General features: G+C 40.9%; 1 long non-coding RNA gene across 1 annotated transcript in view; it reads right to left on the reverse strand.

Annotated features, from left to right (window-relative positions):
* Positions 1 to 43: 43 nt before the first annotated feature.
* Positions 44 to 25,304, reverse strand: part of LOC122446736 — a 32,502-nt gene continuing 7,241 nt past the window's right edge. Inside the window, exons 2-4 of the long non-coding RNA XR_006270989.1 lie at positions 5,272 to 5,357; positions 2,080 to 2,240; positions 44 to 662 (exon numbers count right to left, since the gene is read on the reverse strand). This is a non-coding gene — a long non-coding RNA (uncharacterized LOC122446736). The remainder of the gene's footprint in view (positions 663 to 2,079; positions 2,241 to 5,271; positions 5,358 to 25,304) is intronic.

Below are 25,304 nucleotides of genomic sequence, written 5' to 3' on the forward strand. Positions count from 1 at the left end.
ATTCCTCTGCTGCCCCATTCTCCTCTTGCCCTCAAATCTTTCCAGCACTGGGTTCTTTTCTAATGAGCCGGCTCTTGGCTTCGGATGGTCGAAGTATTGTAGCTTCAGCATCAATGCTTCCAGTGAATATTCAGGGTTGATTTCCTTTAGGATTGACTGACTGGATCTCCTTGCTGTCCAAGGGACTCTCAAGAGTCTTCTCCAGCACCACAATTCAAAAGCATCAATTCTTCAGTGCTCAGCCTTTTTTATGGTCTAACTCTCACATCCATACATTACTACTGGAAAAACCATACTTTTGGCTATACGGAACTTTGTCAGTAAAGGCCTGAATCTCTCAAAAGCCATTCAAGGAACTTATTAAAAAAAAAAACTAGGTCATGCATTCATCTTAGGAAACACTACTTAAGAACAAGGAAAGAATTGCAATGAATCCACCCAATGGTTACCAGCAAAGTGTATGTTTCTGATCTTAAGGCGCTCCGATCACTCACAATGGAATGATTTGATAAGTTGAAACTTCACCCAGTCGCCTCTCCTCCTGGCTCTTCTTTGGTGTATTTATTTTTTCAGCAAACATTTTCTTGAGCTTTGACTTTGGGCCAAGACTGTTCTGGGCACCTGAAGTTCAAAGGTCCCTCTCTGGTGGAGTGGATATCCACCTGGGGAGAAAACATCATATGAGTAAGTACACGAACATTTTTACAAGGATCTCACACTCTTTAAGTGTGTATTAAGTCATGTCCACATTCATGAGATTTCATAGAAAAACAAAAATAATCTCAATCATTTTAAAATCTGCATTACTGAACCAACCACTTGTAAGCTGTTTCCATTCAAGTAATCTATATAGTTTCAGAGTCTATCACAGCCCAAAGAGTTGTCATCACTTTAGATCCATCTCCTTTCATTCTGAGTTATCTGACAGTACAATTCAATTACAATGCAAACAAATTGCAGAGAGAAATTGAAGAGTTTACCAAAGATGTAAGATTTTATGAGGTTGATGAGAGAAATACTTAAACTTCACGCCAAGCCAATGACAGATGGGTCTCTCACAGTTCATCAGGTAACAAAGGGAAGGGGCGGGGGCTGGCAGAGGTGATGAACTGGTGGTCAAAACAGAATGGCTGGGTCATCAAGTGGTTTAGGAAAGCCTTTAGAAGCTCTAAGCTTTTTTTTTTTTTTAAACAATACAGTTTTCTTTATGTTTGTGTTGTGAAGATATAAAGAAACATGAAACTAGGGAAGCCGTATCATGCCACTATCCAATTTTGTCATTAAAAACTACATTCCTCAAAATTATCAACACATGACTTTGTTCATTCTAAAACCACAATGTGTGATGGAAATTAGACTCTAAAACTGGAAAGAATTAGATTAAAATAAATTTATTTTTATGGTGTATAGGTTCAGTTCTCAAGCTAAAGTCTGAATCCAAATTTTTTTTTTTTAAATCCCCTCTGTTGCCTATGAAATATTGGCTCCCTTGTTAAGTGAACTTGCTCTTTCCAGGTATGATTACCCATGGATAACAAGGCCTCCTGTCATCACACTGGTGTAAGTGCTCTAAAGGAGAGTACAGAGGGCTCTGAGACCCCAAGGGGTCTTAGCTAGTCTAGGGAAGTGAACCACAGCTGAGACTTGAGGGATAAACAGAGACTAGAGGTGAGAATATGCCTGGAGTGGGTGGCAAGGCAGGCTGGCAAGGTCTAAGAAGTGAAAGAAAGCCAGCATGGCCAGAGGCAGATACAGGAGATGAGTCAGCAGACACGGGCAAGCACCAGGATGTTTCTTTTCACCAAAGGAGCAACAGGTCACCATTGTAGGATTTCAAGTAGGAAGGTGACAGATTTCTGATTTAAAGAAACTCTTGTGGGTACCACATGGCAGGTACCATCTTACCTCTTGTCACTAGCAAAGCCTCCCTGGACATCTTGTTTCTTCACAGACCCAAAACCTTGTTCAAAATTCCCAGACTGGAATCAGACTTTCCAGCTTTAGGGCCCCACTAAGGGACACTGCTTCACTGCAGGTTCATAAGACAGTGATGAAGCCCAGTGAGAATGAGTGACCCACCTGGCATTTTGTGTTGGGAGTCTTTAAGGTCTCCACTTCCAACGATGAGACAGTACCAGGGACTGGAAATACCTTCTTATCTTAACCAAAAAAATGGAGAAGATGCCAAAACAAAAATTTTTTTTCAGAACTTGGGCAATAGGAAGCTCAGCCAGTGATCCCTGAAAGAAGGGAAATAAGTAAAATGAGCCCTGTGATTGGCCCAGCTTGCCACTGGAGTTCCTAGACCATGGCACAAGGTGGGGAAACTCAAATGAGTCCAGCAATATAGCTGAGTTGAAGAGACACAGTTATGAATTTGGGGAGGCCAAGGTGGCTGGAATTTGAAGGATGGGGTACCTGTGAAAAAACAGAGGCACAGAAAGGAGAAAGCTACAGAAAGAACTGTCCACTTACCTGCTCCCCTTGAGCCTTTAACTGAGTGCTGATCAGTGCATGCATGTGCAGAAGTTACTCAAGAAGGTGTCAGGGAGAGGGTGGTGAACCTCAGGATAGGACCAAGCAGGACAATCACCAGAGTTCACACTTGGCTGGGAAGCGTCTGTGTTCCCATCAGCCAGAGAGGAACACTCATAATATACAGGCATCAAGTAGGGACCCAAAAAGGTATTTTTTGTCTCAGTACTAGAGAAAAATTAGCCCTGGTCTAAAGGTTGCTTCTCTCCACCCAACAAAGCTTAAAAACAAACCCCAGAAATACCAAATGGCTTTTAAAGAATTTATCTGTATCCCAGAACAAAGTCAAGAATATTTAAAGGAATACAAAATGTCAAGCACTACCCATGGTAAAAAGTGACAATGTCTGGCATCCAATCAAAAATTATCAGGCATGCCAAGAAGTAAGCAAATACAATCCATAATGAGGAGAAAAATCAATCAACAGAAACAGACCCCAAAATGACACAGATGATAGAATTAGTAGGTGAGAGTCCAGCGTTCTCATCTGAAGACTTCCACAAGAATAATCAGTAGAGACAGGCACAAAGAGAAGTGGTCTTGTGATAGCCATCAAATGAAAGGCACTGGATCATCAAGAGTGAGAATGAGTCTACGCAAAGGGTTTTAATCTCACCTCAAGTTTCCTAGAGCTCAGAAACTCCTCTCAACAGAGACTGATGGTTCTATTACAACTTTTAGACTGAGTGGAACTCATTTCAATTATTAAATCATTTGAAATTAGAATGTTCCTTGAGGGACAAGAAAGGCATGAGTAAGTCTGAGCAAAGTCCATTAGAAAATCAATCTATTTAGCAGCCTTTCAAAAATATTCAATCGAGTGTATTATCAGGCATTAAATCAGCATTACTTTTTATTAGAAAGATAGAATATTCTGGTTCGGCAACAGCTCTCATTCAAACCTCTACTTCGTTTCACTATCTGTTATCTATTCTGCCATCCATATCTGCTGTTTAAATCATGAGGAAAAATTATTTGAAAGACAAGCCCTCTATGACAACTGAAGAATATTCTCCATTGCAGTGTGTTATATTATTGCTGAGCTGTGTTAACATGTAAATTCTTTTCTAAAGTCAAGTGCAGGAATACAACATCAGGAGCTAGCAATTTAAAAAATGAAAACTCTCAATACATATTCAAAATGACTAGCTGTGGGAATAACCTTTCCCACAATGGGAGCACAGGTAATTTTTAACATCCTCTGACTATAAAGTGGGAACCCAAATTCTCAGCCTTGACTTTTCCAGGTGATGTCATTCCTCTTATTTTCTTTATTTGATACTTGTATTACAACATAATGTATGCTTGCTCTAACAAGTAAATCCATGAAAGATACAAAAGGAAAAGCTAATAATCTTCCAACCACATTCACAAACCATATTAATACCCAGGAGGATATTGTCCATATCCATACAAATGCAGTTAGATTACAGATACAAGCATGGCCTTGGTTTGGTTTGATTTTATTTTTACGAATATAAGATCATACTGTAGATATTACTTGAGAGTGTGCTTCTGATACTTAATATATCATAGACCACTCCACATCAACACTCTAATTTATTATTAATCATGATTGATTAGTTTATCAATCTTGTTTTAAAAGACTTCTTTTAGAATTTTTTTTTTTTTTTTTTTTGCTATGACAAATAATCCTAGAGAAAAATATCCTTATTTGTCTGTCCCAGAAGCAGAAAATCCATAAGTCAAACTGCCTGTAGATTAGATTTCCTCAAAGCATATTGCAGGGTCAAACGTATATGTGTATTTATTCTTAATAGTTATTGTTAGATTACTTTCTTCAAAAAGATAAAGTTTGCAACAATACAATGTATATCAGAAGTGAATTACAGTGCCAGGACCCTTTCAACTGTCCTCTGGAAGTTTGAGAGAGTTACTTAACCTCTCAGAGCCCCCCCAAATGGTAATATAATAATATGCACATGAGAGTGACCTGGATGCACTCAATATATGGAAAGTGTTGAGGGTATTATTATTGGTAATTTTAGCATCATCATAATTAATCTACTATCTTTTCAGATTAGTCGAGTGAAGGTTTTAAATTACAAGCAATGTCATGTTGAGATAAAACAAAATGCATTTATTCGGGGCATCCAGGAAAAATAGAACTGCCTATCAAACGGTCTTTATAGTGTTACAAAAAACAGTATTGTTTTAAAGCCTAATATTTAAAGCCTAATATTCATGAGTTGTTTCTATTCTTGGTCTACTGTTCCACATCTTAACTCCTGTCTAGTTTTTTTGTTTTTTTTTTAACTACTGCCCTTTAGAAAACTGTGTTGAAAAAGTTTCTTTAGGAAATCAAGTGTTGTCAAGAAGACCATGCAGAGACCAGCCTTTGCAACTTAAACTGACCAGGGTGGTGTTGGTGAGGACTTAAGACCCTAGTAAAACTGTCCAAGCCATGGAGGCGGGTGTTGAGGTTGAGCAAGCACAGACCCTGGCAGTAGCAAGGCCTGGGATGACCCCTGTCCCTCTCAGAGTGTGACCTCAGGAAATCATTCCACTTTGCAGAGCTCCGTTTCTTCATCTGAAAGTTGGGTACAAGAGTGTCTTCCCTGGCACTGTGGTTATGAATGTTTTAATGGAACATTCCCTAAGGAAACTGTCTACAGGTGAGGTCAAGGTGACCAATGGCCAAGCTTCAGGAAAACAAAGGAGGGACGCATGGTCAGAGGTCCAGGCTCAATGGGTGGGTGCCAGGGTTTTCCTCACCTTAGCAGAGGGGCTCCTGGGAAGATCTGCAGTCAGGATGACCCATGGTCTCTCTTTCAGCATCTCCAGCATCATCTCCTGGCCTCCTGTTTTCCCAAATACAAGAAGGACAGAGAAACCATGTGATTAGATACTCATGGTCAGCATCCTCTTTGTCTGGTTGGTTTTTGCCATCTCTGCCTGTTTGAGCTCAACCCCAGAGCCCAGGAAACTCAACTGGAGGCTCTGATTCCTGGCATGATCCTACCCCAAGTCCCTGCTCACTGGGAACCCCAGGCTGTGACCAGTTCCAAAGTAACAGCCTTTTCTGACAGGTTGGCTTCCTTTGTCCCTACCACTTCCCAGCAGGTGAGCTGGAAGCATAACCCCACACTGTAAAACCCGATATCCCAAAACGGGCCTCGGCAAAATCTTCTGTCAGCATCCTCTCCTGGTCCCCACCAGGCCCCCAGGGCATCCTCAGGCCTCATGAAGCCAAGAGCCATCACTTTGCTTGTGTCCCTATTGTAGTTTCTAAGAAAACAGAGGAAACCTGCATTTTTTATATTACACAACAATCTCAGCCGTTTTCTGTTGTTTTCATGATGACTGGAAAGGCCCGTGGGTGTCATCCAAAGTGGAAGGAGTCACTGGGAGACAGAGAACGTAATCTCGTTCTCTCTCTCTCTCTCCCCCTCCCCATCCCCCAAGGAGGCCAGTCCTGTCTGTCTCACTTGGAAGCACAGGAATTCCAGAGCTGGAGGTACACACTCTGAGAAGGCCACAACATCTAAAAATCTGTTTGTTTTAGCCCAGGAACCATCTCACTCTATCCACAGGCCATGCAGGAATCTGCCATTAGCTAATAATAGCATTACCAATCCTGAAGCGAAAAGGAAAAAAAAAGACTCTAATACTTCGTCTTAGCAGCTGATAATGCAAAACAGGGTGGCATTTGGAGGCCTAGGACGATGCCAGTCTCCAGGGAGAGAAAGGTGTTAACTTCTAATAGCTTTTCAGTAATAGCCAAGCATCTGCAGTCCCCTATAAAAAGGGGGGGTTTTTAAAAATTAATCGAGCTGAATGTGCTTCACACTGAGGAGAATGCCAGATTAATAAGTGCATTAAGGGCCGCTTTGGATTGGAAATAATTATGGATGATGACAAGGAGCAGAGGGGGCACGGGTGCGCTCACAGGAATGCATTTTAAAAAGCAGTTTAAAGAGCCTTCAGATGTTGGTATTATCCTGCATGACCAAATTAAGAGCAAATGAGAAAAGTTTATCTGGCATTTTGGAGTATTGAAAGGGCTTAGTGTTATAAATTATACAGTATGAGGATAGGAAATGGTGAGTAAATTCACGTTAAATATTATTGGCAGTTTAAATAGCAACTGCTTTATAAAGCATTAAATACTTTAATTTGGAATTAAAAATCCAAACCACAACATCCCCCAACACCAAAAATATTTCAAGATTGTTTCAGTTATTTATTTGCCAGCACAATAATTAGAAGTTGCCTTGATCAAAAATTAATCTCCACCATGTCCAATTTGAGCTATCAGTCTTGCGTGAGTGTGGTCTGTCTGTGCCTTGGAACTGGTTCAGAACTCGTAAGACAGGAAATGTCAAATGCTCTTCCAATATCTTAATCAGTCATTGGAAGAGCACATTGTAGTCACAGCCTGGGCTGAGGTTTATCAGTATTTAATCTAGCCCACTTCAGGCTTTCCTTTCTGGCAGTGCTTCAGATAGCCGAAACTGGCCAGTGATGGAAACTAGGAAATCCAAGTTCACAGTTAGGCACATTCAAGCAAATGATATGTCTGTGGTGAGGGAGAGTCACTCATGCCAAGGGGGTAGCGTCCCTAGAGGTCCAACACTGTATCATGAACATTCTCGTCTTTGCTGATGGATGGGTGCCTTTCCTGAGAAACAATTGGGCAAAATTTCATAAAATCCTTCAAAAGATATGTACCTAACAATCCAGTTTCTACTAGTTTGTCCTACTCAGAATAAGAGCACAAAGATGTATGTCCAAGTGTATTTATTGCTTCATCACTACTAACAGCAAAAGCAAATATTAAGTCATCTAAATGCCAAAAATAGAAAACAGTTTTAACAAGGCACAACACATGCATAAAATACAATGCAATTATTTTAAAATTGTGTTGTAGATTCCTGGTTTCCACTTATAGATGGAAAGATCTGAAAAGAGCTTCATTCCTATTCTTATAAGAAAAAAAATACACAGAAGTTGCAAGATTGCTACATTTCTTAAACCCATCAGAAACCTGAGGTCATAGGACAGCCGGCCACCTGAAAATCTGGAGAAAGACAGTGCCTAGAGGGAGAGATAAAGCAAGAGAACTTGCTTAACTGGGGCAGACACAGACAGACACCTAAGAAGAGGGGAAAAAAGAGAGACAGAGGAAATATATGAAGAAATAAAAGCTAAGAATTTTCTAAAATTAATGACAGACACTAAACTACAGATCCAGAAAGGTCAGAGAACACCAAGTAAAATACAGTCAAAAGAAAAGCAAAATATACTACCTAGGTACATAAGAGGGAAGGGGGAAAATTCTGAAGACAGCCAGAGAAAAAGACTTTTTAGCTACAGAGGAAATAAGATAATAATTACAGCACTGATCAGAAACCATGCAAGGAGAAGATAATGAACTGATATCTTTAAAGTACTGAAAGTTAGAAAAACACCTGTCAACCCAGAATTCCATATCCAGCACAAATTTTTTTTTTAATGAAAGGGAAATAAAGACATTGTCAGGGAAACAGAAACAGAAAATTCATTGCCAAGACACTTATAGTAGAAGAAAAGTGAAAGGAAGTTCTTCAGGCCAAAGGACTATGATATCAAACAGAAACTTGTCTCTAAACAAAGATATGGAAAAGAGAAGGTAAAAAAAATGTATTTTTCTTAACTTTAATTGTTCTAAAAGATAACTGACTCTCAAAGGCAAAATATAGTAGCAGTGTGTTATGTGTTTATAACATATGTAAATATAAACTGTATGCACATATAGTACAAAGAATTGGAGTGAGGAATTGGGAACACTATACTGTTGGAAGTCCTTATACCATACATGAAATGGTATGTTATTTGAAAGCAGACTCTGATTAGCTAAAAACACATATTTTAAACCCTAGGGAAGCTACAAACAATCTAAAAGAGGTATAAATTATAAATCAATAGAAAAGAAAAAGAAATTTATTTAAAAATACTCAACCTAAAGAAAGAAGCACAAGGGGAAAAAAACACAAACCAAAACCCTCAATCTGAATCTTACATTGTATACAAAAATGAATCCTAAATGGATTATATGCCTAAATTTAAATATAGAGCTATAAAATTTGTAGATGAAAATGAAAAAAATCATTGTGACCTAGGGTTAACAAATATTTCTTAGATATTTTAACAAAAGCACAATCTATGAAAGAAAAACATCTAATAAATAAACCTTATTAGAACTAAAAAACTTGTTTTGCAAAAGACACTGTTAAGAAAATTAATATGCTGGTCACAGAGTAGGAAAAAATATTTGCAAATCACATTTCTGACATAAGATTTGTATCCAGAGTATGTAAAGAGTTTTCAAAACTCAGCAATATGGAAACAACAATGCAGTTAAAAATGGGGCAAAAGACATAAACAAAAGATGTTTTAGGGATTATATAAACTTATGTTAAAAAGATATAAAGAAAAACCTTACCAAAGAAGATATAGAAATGATAAGTAAGCTTATGAAAAGATGTTCAACATCATTAGTCACTAGGAAAATGCAACTTAAAACCACAATGACATACCACTTATATGTCTAATAGAATGGCCACAGTTTTTAAAATTTTGAAATGAAAATACCAAGCATCAGTGAGAATGTAGAGAACTGGAACTTTCATACATCGCTGAAGGGAGTTCAAAGTGGTATAACCACTGCAGAAAACAGTTTGACAATTTCTTAACAAAAGTTAAATATGCACGTAACATGATTGAGCATTTCCATACCCAGGTATTTATGCAAGAGAAATAAAATTTTACATCCACACACCAAAAAAACTATACATAAATATTTAAAGTAGTTTTATTTGTAATTGCCAAAAACTGGAAATAACCCACATATATATTTCAACTAGTAAATAGAAAAAAAAAATCAACCTGTGGTACATCCATAATGTGGAATGAAAGAAAGTGGAAGTGTTAGTTGGTCAGTTGTGTCCAACTCATTGTGACCCCATGGACTATAGCCCACCAGGCTCTGTCCATGGAATTCTCCAGCAAGAATGTTGGAGTGAGTTGCCATTTCCTTCTCCATAATATGGAATACTCTTCAACAATGTAAAGAAAATAAATCGATGCACATAAGAAGGCATGCAAATTTTAAATGCACTTGTTAAGTGAAGGAGGTCAGACCCCAAAAGTGACATAATGTATGATTCCATTTACATGACATTCTAAAAAATGGTAGAAATATAGAAATGGAAACAATTTGGTGGGACTACTATAAAGGGACTATGTGAAGAAATTGCTGCAGATAATGACCTGTTCTATATGATACTAGAATGATGGACATTAACTCCATGAATTTATCAAAAGCCGTAGAACTGTAAAGAGTGAATTTTACTGCATGTAAATGGCAACCCACTCCAGTATCCTTGCCTGGAAAATCTCATGGACAGAAGAGCCTGGTGGGCTGCAGTCCATGGGGTCGCAAAGAGTCAGGCACGACTGGGCGACTAACACTAACACTTAACTTCAAAAACTCAGCATGTGGAGGGTACCCTCAAGCAGAAGACCTAGCATAATAAGTCAAGCTGACTGTATTACAAATGAACCATACAACCACGTTGAAGGGGGTGAGAAAAAAACAACTAACCTACTTTGGGAAACAAAATGTTGACTGGATATTTTTAGGTCAAAGACAAAAGAACTGTACACAAATACTATATTTTTGTTACAGGAAGAGTTAGCTATTCTGATACTGCTTTATGTGTATAGACTAGTTGAACAATTACGTCAACATATTGTAGATTATGAGAGCCTGGCTTCTCATGTCAGAGGAAATTGAAAATAAGGAAAGTGAGAAAGCTAGAATGAGCCCTGCAGTGTTGGATTTGAACAAGAGGTATCAGCATTAACTCAGGATATTTTTAAGAAATGAAAAAAAGTGTGTGTGTGTGTGTATGTGTGTGTGTGTGTGTGTGTGCGCGTGTGTGTGTGTGCACCAAATGCATATCTCCAAGCTTTGTCTGCTGAATGGGCTTAGAAGCAAGTGAGGACATCTAGCCAGATCTTGATTTCTAAATATCACTCTCCAGTAAAATGAACTAAAGCTCCTGGGAAAACCAGTTGATTCCAAGACTGGTCATAGAAAATATACAGTTCTTTGTATATACATGAAGCACTTCCAGGTGCCAGAAAGTAACAAAGTGCTCAAAAGAAGTTTGGGGAGGTGGGAGGTAGACCTGATGAAAAGGCATAGGAACCAACCAGAAAGCACTCCCGAGGTTCAAACCAAAACAATTAGCGCAACAAAATAAAGGTAGCATTGGATTATAACCATAAAATAGAACAAATATCTATGGGGTCATACTAATATGAATAAATTAATCAACAGGAAAGGAAAGAAGGAAGGGAGGGAAAAGGAAAGGAAGGAAGGGAGGGACCGGGGTTGGCATGGGGGGAAGACAGGGAGGAAGAAGGAAGGACTGGCCTCTTTACTGAAGAATTTCAATTAATAAACAAAGGAATGAAGCAGATAGAAAATCATCATTAAATTATCACAGTAATAACTATTGCAATTTATATCCACTGGTGGATGCTAAAATCAGCAGACTAACACTGAGCAAAAAAGGATATTTGCAAACTCCCAAGGTATCTCCCTCAAGATTCATTCATTGCAAAGGGAAAAATGACTTTACATTGGAGGGACATCCGGCAGACATCACTTTAACCAACCAATCAAGGTTAACATCACCAGTAAGGCGACATAACAACACCATGCACCCCTCAAGATTAATGGGTGAGGAACACATGGGATGTTCTTACCAAAAAAATACAACTTCAATCCAATCATAAGAAAACATCAGAAAAACCCAAATTGAGAGGCCATCTGCAAAATAACTGACCAGTATGCTTCAGTAGGGTCAAAGTCATGAAAAATAAGAAGCTGAAGAACTATCACAGATGAGACACTAAGACAAAATGAAATGCAATGTAGGATCCTGAACTGACTTGGGACAGAAGGGGATAGTAGGGGGAAAACTGGAGAAGTCCAAATAAAGTCTGTAGTTCAGTAATATTAATTTCTGAGTTTTGATCATCATGTCATGGTTGTGCAAGATATTAACATCAGGGGAAGCTTGGCGAAGGCCATACGGGAGCTCTCTGTACTATTTTGCAACCTTTTCACTGTCGAAAATTATCTCCCCCAAAACTTAAAAATTATATAGATGTAAATATGTATTTACAGACACAAACGATTTTCACAACATTGCAGGAGGAAAAGCAAATCACAAAATAGGCATCTATAATATGCATGTTTAGTTATCAAGACAAGTATGTACATGCACATATTTATTGTTCAAATGTGTATATAAGTACATGTGTGCTATGTAACTTCAGTCGTGTCCAACTCTTTGCGACCCCAAGGAGCCTGCCAGGCTCCTCTGTCCCTGGGATTCTCAAGGCAAGAATACTGAAGCGGATTGCCATGCCTTCTTCCAGGGGATCTTCCCAGCGCAGACCCATGTCTCTTGCATCTCCTGCATTGGCAGTCGGGTTCCTTACCATTAGCGCCACCTGGAAATCCCGTAAACATGTGTTTATGGGCGTCCCTGGTGGCTCAGATGGTAAAAAATCTGCATGCAATGCAGGAGATCCAGGTTCAATCCCTGGGTCAGGAAGACCCCTGGAGAAGGGGATGGGAACTCGCTCCAGTATTCTTGCCCAAAGAATTCCATGGACAGAGGCGCCTGGTAGGCTACAGTCGTGGAGTCACAGAGAACTGGACATGAATGAGCAACTAACACTTTCACTTTCACATACCTGTTTATATACACATACCTGTTTATATTTGTAATTGTATAAACATATACATACTAATATATTATATCATACACAAAATATAAAATAATACCAAAGTGTTGTTGTTCATTTTGCAGAGTGAGTGGGATGGTGGATGTTATTAATTTTTTTCTTTTGTCTTTTTTTTTCTTATGCCATTACTCAATTTTATTGCATATATTTGAAATTTTATCATTTCAATATTTATGTGCAATCCAAGGATGAAGCTGAATTGGGAAATCTGGGAAAGACCCAGCTGCAGGATTCAGCTCCAATGGGTGTGTCGTGAAGATGCTGTGGTCATCATCTTCTTTGAATCCAGTCTCTCTTGTTTTACCTCAAAGCAACAACACAGGTGATATCGAAACTTTCTCCCCTTCTTTGATTTCTATCTCCTACCAGGTATCCGACCTCTACGGATGGAGTTTCTGAGATCTTCTGTTCTCCCCAAATGCCATCCATTAGCATTCGAAGGTCCCCAAGTCCTCTTGGCAGCCCAAAGCACAAACATCCTTGGGTACATAGGAAAGTGTAGAGAGGTGGTTGTTGAACACTTGACCTCTTGGCAGAGAGGAGAAAAAACATAAGGAATTGGTCTAGGCACTTCCTTTATGATAGAAAAAGGGTGATGAAACAGAGATGTGACTTACATTTCAGACGTCAAAAGGAAATTGAATCCTTCATTCAAAACTTTCCATAATCTGAGTCCTCAGCTCCAAGACACCGAGGGTTTTTCCAAAGATTGGCAGCCATTTGTTTTACTCACTGTCTTTGGGAAATGATTCTGCCTGCTCAGATTTACAATAAATTTAATTTAGGCCCAGTATTCTATGATTTCATAAGAGAAAGCAGATAGTAGAGGCTGAGGCAGGGCTTCCCTAGGAGAGGAGGACAGACACAAAGAGGGCAGATGCCACAGCTAGAACCACTCTCATTACATGACTCCTGACACAGTGGACACAAGCGCTGGCCCCTCGGAATTTCAAATCCAACTTCTCGGAGATTTGTTTTTCTCCTGAAACAATTTCTGGCAGCTTTTGATCTTCTAAACTGAAAAAAAAATCAAAGAAATCTGTTTCTCTAGAGTATTAATAGCAAAGGCATTTCTGGATGCTGCAAAGTAAGAAAGGAACATAATAGCATCTCGTTTTATTCATCTTCAAAGCAAACTAAATATAGTTTTAAAAAATAGAAGCAGGATACCCTACAGATTTTTGAAGGGATGGAATAAACCTCTTTACACAAGAAAAGATGACATGAAATTTATTTTGAAGGACATTCACTGGGCTCTTGTCTGCTTAATACCTACAAGTGGGCTGTTAGAAGGGATGTAGTAAAAATATCCAATCATTCGGGGAACTTGCAGGCTCCACTATTTTCATCAATATCAGGCACTGCTTCTCTTACCCTGCTGGGATGTCACTACCATCTGTCCCCCAAAACACAATACAGGTGTCAGACTTTTCTAAGGAGCAGATGTCTAGCCAATGTACCTGAAAACCTGAGCAGCATCTTCATGTCTCCCATAATCCAAATTCAATCTTTACTCCCCCATCTGGCCACAAGTCTGGGAGTGGGAGTCAAAGTTATGTTTGTATTTAGCTGGCTGCGGATGGCAAGGCACATGTGTGTGCAGAAAATAGTTCTGGAAGTGCAACTATGGGACAGATGCTTCTCTAGGCACTGGAGATAACAGAAGTGCTTGCAAACAAGCACAGAAGCTGATTTCTGATTGTGACATGCACTGCAAAAGAAAGAAATGAGAATATATGATGCAGAGTCCTAGTGGCATAGGACGCTAATTTACAGAGGGTCTGTCAGAGGAGGAGACTCTATGCTAAGAGCAGAAGGCTAAGATGCCAGCCTTGCAAAGACCTGGGGAGAAGGCTGCTCCAATCCAAGGAGCAGTAAGTGCAAAGGTCCTGAGGTCCTACAGCAGCCCTCCCATATTTCACATTAGCACTTACCTTTCCAGCACACACCTACAGTGCTCTACTGCAAACTCCCGAAAGTCTCTGCCTGAGGGCTCTCTGTTGGATGGTGCCTTGAACAGATCAGAAAGGCCAGGAAGTGACTGTCCCTAGGAGCAGCCTTCAGCCAACGCCCTATAAGAGTTGATGGGTAAATACTCCAGCTTCCTCACCCTTATGATTCCCCATCAGGATCGAGTTCCAACTGCTCTCAGCAATGAGCTGCTGTAATGAGACACACTTGGCTTCCTTTCCTTCCTTTCTCAGCCTTACTGCTCTGCTCTGCCTCTGCTGCTTTCTAAGATCACCTCCCACATCAACTGCTAGGACTCAAATTGCTAACCTCAGAGCCTACTTCTGGGGCATACAAACTAAGAGAGACTGGAAAGAACTTGGCTGGTGAGTTGAAAGATAATTTTCTCTCAAGGAGGCCAGAGAGGATAAAGGGGGCCAAATCATGCAGGTGCTTGGTATCTTTAGAGGCATTTGTGTCTCAGATGGTTTCACAGTGGGAGTCTGTCTTCTCCTGCCCAATGGTCAACTGCTCTTAGCCAAAGACTGTCGCTGAACTGATTCTGTATCCCTACAACATGCCCCTCTCCCTCCCCTTGACCCTACTCCTCCCTAGCATCTTGGACCATCTAGTTCAGAGTCAACTCCATAGGGTCAGGAACTTTGTTTTGTTCATGGCTGTAACCTTGGTACCTATAGCACTGTCTGGCATTCGGCATGTAGTGTCCAACAAATACTTACTGGATAAATGAATCCTACAAATAAGAAAACCAGGAATCAGAAAAGGTAAATGGTTTACATAAGGTCATACCCAAGGTCAACTGGAGTACTGGTTCTAGAAGGCAGTCTCCTGCTTCTAAGAAGCTTTTGCTATGCTCCCCAGTCTCTCAACTTGGGATTGGTCTGGTCTGATCCACGATCTTGCATGGAAATCTGAGGGACACCCTCCACCAAAGGACTCTACAAGATTTTGTCATCTCCTGGGAGAATTACAGGACAGGGCAAGAGCTCAACAAAAGTGCATCAGCTTTAGAGCCAGGCTGGCTGAATTTGGGTCTTAATTCTGACCTCAGAGTAAGCTCCATGACCTTCCCAGAGACCTAAGCCCTCTGAGTTCCGGTGGGATAGAGACCAGCTCGTGTTCACAGTAAAGAGAGTGACATTAGGGTCTGAGAAGGGACAGTCTGACTTTTCCATTTTCACCTGGCTCCTCTTTGTTCCTAGAAGAAGCCTGGAATAACCAGTAGGAAATTCCTCACAATTTTCACGTAAATGACCTGAAGAATAAATACAGATTAATTTTTAATCAATCGTTACGGATGGAAGTGACCTACACAAAATACAATTGCGAACAGTTCAAATTGAACATGTTAAAATGTATTGTACATTTGGAACTAACGAAAGATTGAAATCATTCTGATAAGATTTTTATCACAAGAGTTACAGAGGAGAAAGGGATGAATAGACAGAACCGAGAGGATTTTTAGTGCAATAGTGAAACTATTCTGTATAGTACTATCACAGCTGATAGCTGTCATTCTACATGTGGTCAAACCCATAGGATGTACACCAAGAGTGAGCCCTAATGTAAACTCTGGACTTAGCGTGATGATGCGTCAATGTTGCTTCATCAGCTATGAAAAATGTGCCACCATGGTGGGAGAGGTCCATGGTGGAGGAGGTTGTGCGGGTGTGAGGACCGAGGAGCATGGGAGAAGTCTCTGTACTTTCCATTCGATTTTGCTGTGAACCTAAAACTCTTCTAAAAAATTAAAAGCTAATTAAGTTTTTAAAATCTACCACAAAAAAAAAGGTAACACCCACAAAAGAGAATTCCAGTGGAAACTGTTACAGTTTGTAAAACTTGATGAGGACCTGAAAAATTGATCAATGAAGCAAATATTCTTTGTGAAACCTACCTAGGAAGGAGTTGATATTGTTGAAAATGGACAAAAATCAGGACCTGTTTAACCAAGTAAACCGTGTTTAATTAATCCATTAAGTTGGCTTGGCAGAGTGTGCCTCCTGTTTTGGTTGTAAACACATCTGTTTTTGTATCATTCTGTATTTTTTAAAGTTTGTGTAAACAAAACTGCAGTCAGAGAATTCTAGGGGTCAACATTGTAGGATATATTAATACATGTTCACAGGGTCAAATGGCAAGGTGCAAGCTCCCCGAACCTGGCATGGGGCCCTGGTTGCAGAGAAAACTCATTTGTCCATTCACCAAGTGTTTGCTGAGCTCAGATTTGCTAGAAGCACTGAATGTCTGTGCTTGGGGTGAAATTTTCAATCTCAGACCTTGGGGTTGAGCAGGGAACCCAGTCCTGGGTGTTGTGACAAGTCTTAGCAGCAACTGCAGGGACACAGAAGTGACTCATTGGCTGAGGCAGGTGCTTGCAGGAGGCTTCACTGAGGACATGACGTTTGAGCTGAGTCTTCAGAAAGAGTCCAGGGGCTCCAAGATGACAAGGGACAGAAAAAGCATTCCGGGCAAAGGGAATCTTATACCCTAGATGCATGGGAGATGGCAGTGTTCAGAAACCTCGAAACAGTCCCCTGGGTTAGACACAGAGGAGAGGGCAGAAGCCAAGGGCCTGGAATGCCTGACATCCTGGGCTTTCTCCTGCCTGCAGTGAACACAGCTGCATGGAGGGCCAAGTGCAGGGCCAAGGCTAAGGGGAGGGGGAGGCCAGAGAGGACACCAGGCAACTGAGCAGGGGCAGGATGGGCGCAGGGGCTAAAAGGGAAACTAAGGAAGCAGGATGGAGAGGAAGCAGGGATAGCATCCAGGACTGTCTCCCAAGGGCTCGTTAAGGCCGGTATGGGGTGGGGAAGTGCTGTGAACCAGGGGTGGACACTCAGGAGGAAAGGAGAGTGAAACATGCAAGATCATTTTGGTCAATTGTTCAGAAAAAATGTTGGCATCAGAATCCTTCAAATGAAACCTTAAGAATTAAAAACAATACATAGAGCTGCTTCAATGACTAAGGTGCCTTGGAAAGGTGTGGCGGGGGGTTGGCCTCCCCAGGACTGCTGTTTTAAGGCCCCTGCTATGGGTCTGAGCCCCCTTTTCAACTGAGGCTCAGAGGTGGGGTGTTTCCTGGCTCAGAGCACACAGCTGGGACGGCTCTGGGACCCTGCTCAGGGACTCCTGGAGACCTGCTCCTCCTTCCACAGCCAGGAGGCTGAGTAGTAATGAGGACTTAGCGTTCTTGGCCCCCACTCCTGCCCAGCTGTCCTTCTGACTGAGGATGTCTCGAGTCACAGAAAAGCCAAATTCCTGTGAATCTGTCCTAGTCCCTGGACCCTGTTCATACTCTGGCTGGGCAAATACCCCATGATGTACTGGTTCTTTGCTGCTAGCATCACTTCTCCGGGAGACACCCATTATTCAAACCCCCAGGTGCATCTGCCCCAGGTGGTAAGCAGAAAAAAATTGAGTCATAGCTCTGCCACCATCAGCTGTGTGGTCTTTGGAAAATCACTTGGCCTCTCTGAACCATAGATTCCTCCTCCACAAATCAGAGGTCATCATGCTAACTCTGGCTACCTCAAAATGGTGTAAGGATTGTTGTTGTTTAGCCCCTAAGTCATGTCCGAGTCTTTTCAACCCCTTGGATTGTAGCCTTCCAGGGTTCCCTGCCCTCCTCTGTCCATGGAATTTTCCAGGCAAGAATGCTGGAGACGGTTGCCATTTCCTTCTCCAGAGGATCTTCCCAACCCAGGGATCAAACCTGCATGTCCTGCATTGGCAGGTGGATTCTTTACCACTGAGCAAGGCAATCAGCAAAACCGTGTTGTATCCTGAAAAATCTCTATGGGAACACAAGGGACCCATGATATTTTTCATTTGTAAAGGTTTCTTCCATAAGAAGTAATAACTTCTAAGACTATCACCACCCTTCAAACAGCCCTGGAGAGCCGAAGCAGGATGTATTTAAAAGGAGGTGGGATGAACAGGACCTAAGAAAAATCTTCCCTCATGTTTGTCCCATCAGATCCTCACTGAAGATTCTATTTACTCTTAATTTAGGTACAACCGGAACAAACTTACTCATCTGTTTCCCAGCGCACAGTACTTGAGAAGAAGCAAATTAAAAGGTGGGGAGAGAATGACAAAGGAAAAATGTACTGAAAAGGATGAGACAGAAGCACTATTAAAAGTGGATGCAAAACCTTCGCCATCATAGCCTGGAGGTAAACAGAAAAAGTGCAGGAAGCCTGAGGCCATCAGGGTACAATTGTTGATACACCCAATAGGACCCTGAGTCAACCAAAGATAAAAATAGGAACAAAATATTAAATTAAGTACAGCATACTCATTTTTTAAGAGACTCACAGCCTTTAAAATCAGCAGTTCCACTTCTAAAGCATACATCCTAAGAAAATAACCAGTCAGGGGCACAGAGCTATGTATATACAAGATTATTCATTACAGTACTCTTTTCAGTAATGAAAAAATTTGAAACACTCTAAATGTCCTTTAAAAGATGATGAGCAGTATCTTCCATTCTCAAAACACTTTCTAGAAGGTTGTTGTATTTGCATATCATCCATTCTATGGCTTTTATTTTTTTTTAATTTATTTATTATTTAATTGAAGGATAATTGCTTTACAGAATTTTGTTGCTTTCTGTCAAACCTCAACATGAATCAGCCACAGGTATACATATATCCCCTTCCTCTTGAACCTCCCTCCCATTTCCCTCCCCATCCCACCCTTCTAGATTGATTCAGAGCCCCTGTTTGAGTTCCCTGAGACATACAGTAAATTCCCAATGGCTATCTTTTTTACATATGGCAATTAAGTTTCTATGGCTTTTCTTTAAACTGATTCATTCATTTTATTCAAATAAATGTAATTTCTTAAAAAAAAAATATGATATTACCCTAAACAGAATGTTAGTGTCAGTTACCGTACATAGAAGTAATCACAGTGCAAAGAAATCATGTCATTATAATCTAGCTAGATGAGCTTACAGAACTGTAGAATGAAAAGTATTCTCCCTTTTTGCTTCCTGATTTAAACAAAACCATTATTTAAAAAGAGAGTTTGGAGGACTGTCAGGAAATCTGATGACAGACCCTCCAGGGAAGCAAGGTTCATTTTGTTAGGTGTGGAACTGGCATTGTGGCTGCATAAAAAAGTATCTTTTTTTTTTTTTTATAAGGAATGCATACTAAGGGATGCAGGGCTAAAATGACAAGATAACTGGATTTGCTTTAAAATATTTCAGCAAAATAAATGATTGACAAAGCAAATGTGGCAAAATCTTGATCATTACTGAATCCAGGTGATGGGTATTGGAAAGTTTCTCTCTACTTTCAAGTAGCTTGAAAATTTGCCTAATAAAAATAAATTTAAAAATATAAATAGGAAGATCCCTTGTTCATGGGCTACCAAGGCTGACAAAGCCCTTGTCATTTTGAAAAGAGTCAAACCCTAATTTCTGTGCATATTAACAGACATTTTATACACTGGCAATATGACTCTTTTGAATTAATGTAGGTCAGATTCAACAAAAATAAATAAAAATAATGATGCAAATCCATACATAATGACAAGGGAAGGGGTCCAAGACAGATTGCTGAGTGGGGAAGTATGCACTAGAAGAATGTGTTTGGCTCCATCTCCTATATGTAAAACTGTGAAGGAAAATCCCCTGAGTCTGTGCACCCAGAGAGAGTCTGAATACTGGGACGCTAAACAGTTATCTCAGGATAGGGAGGGTCCTCTTCTTGCCTTTGTTTGTATCTTTATGCTCTGTATTGTGTAAACTTTTTACTTTTTACAATTGAGTAGATACTATTCTTATAATCAGGGAAAAGGCTATTACCATTGTAAGGCAAAAAGAAGAAATCAGGAAAATATTTCTATCTGTATAATGAAATGATTTAAATATACACAAGGAAAAAATAAATAAATAAAATAAATATACACAAGGCTGCTTAACAGAAAATGAAACTTCCATTATTATCCCATGGCCTCTGACACTGCGCATTTACTGTCCGTGTCTGGCAAAGGTGCTGGAACAGGCCTCCTGTAAGCTGATCTCAGCCCAGGGGCCTGAGCAAGCGGAGGGAGGGGCGTCGGGTTTCCCGGACTTAGCCCTCTGCTCACACCATGCGCCCTGCCTGCGTGTTCTCTGCTCTCTTCTGTGGCTCCCTCTCTCCCCACTTGGAGGCTCAGCTCCAGGAAGGCTGCTCCGATGCCCCAGCAGGCATTACCTGGGTTTCTCCTTTGACAGGTGTCAATCTTCAGCCCATTTGCTGGGACCTGTCCAGAGCACTGGCAAGCAGAGGCCTCTTTCTGGGAGGGCTCACAGGCCCTGCTGGGTGCAAGGAGCCCAGCAGAGTGGATGGGACTCAGACATGCTTCCTATCCCTTTCTAGGTTGGGTGACCTGGAGGAGTCATTTTCCCTCCTAAGGCCTCAATTTTCACAGCTGTAAAATGGGAATAAATGGACCTAATAGATATACACCACTCAGAAAATTAAATGAGATGGCCTTGAGAGAGCTGGTAATCTCTAAAGCATTCAATTAAAAGATAATTTTTAATGTTAGTAGTACCATATACATATTTATTGGTAATGACAAGGACAGGATTAAGAACTTTATTATCTTTCAAAATCACAAGGGCATATTTATTCTAGTATTTTCAAAAAATTTCCTAAGGAAATTCACACATTCGAAAATGTGTGAATAAGGATGTTCATCAATGTATAATAGCAAACATGGGAAACTATCTCCTATGGCTTGTCATGCAACTATTAAAAATGATAAAACATGTTGAGTGATTGAGGAAATGCTTACAACATATTGCCAAATTTAAAAATCTAGCTCCAGAAGAGTATAATCTATTTTTTAATATATATATGTATGCTTGTATGTATGCACTATATATATATATATATATATGTATATATATATATATATATATAGGCTTCCCAAGTAGCATCAGTGGTAAAGAACCTGGCTGCTAACGCAGAAGAGATGCAGATTCAGTCCCTGGGTTGGGAAGATCCCCTGGAGGAGGACATGCTAACGCACTGCAATAATCCTTGCCTGGAGAATCCCAAGGACAGAGGAGCCTGGTGAGCTAGAGGCCACGGGGTCACAGAGTTGGACATGGCTGAAGCAACTTAGCACACACACATAAACACACATACACACATATCACACATAGAGAGACAGAGGGAAAGATCTACAAAGATCTACAGTTATCTCTGGATTAAGTGCTTACAGATCACTTTTTCAGTCTTCTTTTTTGTGTGTATCTGACTTTTCTAAATTTGTCTAAAATAAAATGTGTCTAAAATGCCTTTGTGTGGCATTTCTAAGTTACCTTTTAACCATTCCTCTTCCCCCACCACTACCACTACCAAATGTCCCTGTCCAGAAGTTAATGATAAAAGACTGTCCCAGGCCCCCAGCCTTGGATTGTGAGGGCCTCCAAGGTCACGAGACAACCCCATGGACCTCTGGTGTCTATGTGGAAGAGTCTGGTGTGATTTTCACCAGAGAGTGAACACGGTGGGTGAACAATTAGCCAGCTCTGGGCAGAGAAACTGCCCCCCAGGAGACTCACACAGGGACCATGGCCTTGGGAACAAACAGGAGCCTCTCAAACAAATTCCCAGGAGGCAGGTCAATTAGAAAACTTAGCCCCTAGGCCTCACCACCCCCTCCATCGTGTAACCTGATAGGCTGGGTTGGAGGGTCCTTGAAGGGGGTAAGCAGATGGGAAAAGACAGGTTGGAGGGCTGGGACTTTCCCTCCTCTCTCTCTCCCACTGCCCCCGCCTCCCCACCTCCTTCCCCACTTCAAGCCAGCCCTCACCACTCCCTCTGTGCTCCTCCCCCATCTGTGTCTCTACCCTAGTCTCCATTATACACCAGTCTCCTCTCCAAAAACGCCACAGTCTTTCTAGGAATCTTCCAAAAAGACGATATTGTAAAATGTCAGAGCCGAAAATAACACTCTACTTTCTCACTTTCTAGTTGAGGAAACTAGTTCAAGGAGATTAATCGATGTGTCCAAAACGTCCATCCAGTAGATGTATTAATAGAACCCAAGATAAGAGCTCAGATGTCTTTATTCCTAGGCCAGGGTGACTGTGACCTCTACCATTTCACTTCCTGCTGTTGGCTGAAAGCAAGCCCTGCACTGTGCTTAGGAGCATGGTCTCCAGGGCTGAACCCCTGGGTTCAAATTCCAGATCTTGTATGTACCACCCATGTGGTCTTGGAGCCCCAGTTCAGAAGCAAAACAATAGTAGTAATTACATCGTGTCTTTGTGTAAAGATTAAATGAGTTAAAGCATATTTAGAGGAGAACCTGGAAGGTGGTGTATGTTATGGAAGCCTCTGCTATCTTGATAATTTTGTCAGCCAGTTAATTGTATCTATGGCTAAGGTCTACGGGGATCGCAAGAGTCAGACACGACTGAGCGGCTAAGCACACACATACATGGAAGAAGTCAGCAAAGGGCAGATATGAACCAAATGATTCAGCCGAGAAAACACAGGAGCTCCTCAGAAGGCAAAAGCTCAGAACCTCCATCTTCTTCAGGAGCATGTGAGGCCCAGGGCATCTACTATTCATCCCTGAAGTATTCACCGAGCCAGCAGAACGGAGTTCAGAAAACAGAGGCTCACACATATGGTTGTCCGTGTGTGCTAAGTCACTTCAGTCGTGTCCAACTCTATGCGACCCTACAGACTGGAGCTCACCAGGCTCCTCTGTCCATGGGATTCTCCAGGAGAGAATACTGGAATGTGTTGCCAGGCCCTCTTCCAGGGGATCTTCCCGACCCAGGGATCAAACCTGCGTCTCTTAAGTCTCCTGTATTGTCAGGTGGGTTCTTTAGCACCACCTGGGAAGCTTACAGTAAACATTCATTTGCAATGCCTGGAGGAAAAATGACCCACCCATACTGCAGGGTCAAGACGGATGTCTGGATTAAGAAGAAGTAAAGGTCATCCCAACCTCCACCATACATAAAAGTCAATCCCAAATGGGAACATAGGCCTAAATTGTGAAAGTTAAACAATGAAACCTCTAGACAATAACATGAGAGGATATCCTCACAGCCAAAGGATAGACAAGATTTTCTTAACAGGATGCAAAAATCATAAAGGAAAAGATTGATAAATCGGACTTCATTAAATTTGAGAATCTCCACAATTAAGAATAAAAATTTAAGAAATCCAACGTAGGAAATAATATTTCAAAGGAAATAATTCCTGCAATGATTCAATCTTATATCATCATTAGCATCTACCAAGATGTAGTTTACTTTAAAAAATTTGAAAATTTCTGTTCAATAACAAAAATTTCTGTTCTGTTCATGTCTGTTTCATAAAGAAAATGAGAAGGCAAGCCTGAAAAATTCATATCCATAGTATATCAAGAACTGGAACTCATTATGAAAAAGTCAACAACTGCACAAAAAAAGGGCAAAAGTCTTAAATGGGAAAAAAAATTGTTTAAGTGTTCAGATAAGGACTTCCCTAGTGGTTCAATTTTAAAATATATATATATATATATATATGCCTATCAGTGCAGAAAAACACGGGCTCAATCCCTGATCAGGGAGGATTCTACATGCCGTGGAGCAACTAAGCCTGTGTACCACAGCTACTGAAGCCCAAATGCCCTAGAGCCTGTGGTCCACAGCAAGAGAAGCCCGCACAGTGAGAGGCCTGCACACAGCTACTAGAGGAAAGTCCTCGCAGCAGTGAAGACCCAGCACAGCTTATAAATAAATAAAGTATTCAAATAAATAGCAATCAAGTAAATGCACATTAAAATCATAATTATAGACTGCTATAGACCCGTCAGAACAGTTTTTTTTTTTTTAAATAAGGTAGTATCAAGTTTTGGCATGTTTATGGAGCAATTCATGGAATTCCCTCTCCTACAATGCTGGTGCACACAACTGGACAGACGAAAGAACTTTTTTCTGTTGAGCATACCTGTGTTTCTAGAACCTGGTTCTCTCCTATCCAGCAATGTGATAATCACATACACTATGCTGATCTTGTGACCTCAGAGACATCAAATAGCTCTGAGATCTCAAACAGGTTGATCTCGTATATCTAGAGGCAGGATTTGAACTCAGGCTTCAAACTCCAAAGTTCGGGCTCTGAGCCACTGGCCTAGATTGTCTTGTTCAAAATATGGGAGCCGCTATCTCATCCTAAATCACATTTTCATTTTCATCAGCTTGAGTAATTCTTGACCCCTGTGATTTCGGCACGGATGGACCGCCTGGTGAGAAGACCAATTCCCTGGACTCCAGCAGAGAGATGGACGAAAGCAGGTGGTCTTTCCTCTGCAGGGGCAGACATTCAGCCATGAAACCCTTGGCTCCAGAGAACCCTCTCCCACCCTCTCCTGGACTAAGCCCTCCCCTATCCCCAGCAGGTCTGTCCTCACCCCCTCCAGTGACAGATCACCAGTTTCCTGAGGGTAAGCCATCCCAGCAACAGCTTCTACCCAAAGTTAGAAATGCGTGTGTCCTTTTGGATATAGATTACCATTTCTAACTTCTGCAGAGGCATTAGTGGAGTCTTGCAATTGTTATATTTCACTCTCTTTTTAAAAATATAACACACACACATATACTCACATATGGATAGCCAGATACTTAACAACTGTTGCCAAGATTCTAGATTTTGCTCTAGTCATCTCCCAGCTGAACTGCTGTAATTTGTTCTTGGCTGATCTTCCTTCATCTATCATGTCATTTGTCCTCTTCAAAATGTGGCCTCACATTTGGGCTGACCCTTCTCAGGTCTCTCAGTTACCACAATAATGCTAACTACACCACTTCCCACTCACCTGTTGGGGTTAGACGCCCATCCCAGTGCTGTCCCATTGTAAAAGGACTTCTCATATCAGTCCCTTGGAGATAAGGCTCCACCAACTACTTCAATATTCCCCAAACTCCAGGGTCATGTTAGTGATGATGTCATCCAGTCTCC

The sequence above is a fragment of the Cervus canadensis genome, chromosome 8 (genome assembly GCF_019320065.1).
Source record: "Cervus canadensis isolate Bull #8, Minnesota chromosome 8, ASM1932006v1, whole genome shotgun sequence".
In the NCBI taxonomy this organism is placed as follows: Eukaryota; Metazoa; Chordata; class Mammalia; order Artiodactyla; family Cervidae; genus Cervus; species Cervus canadensis.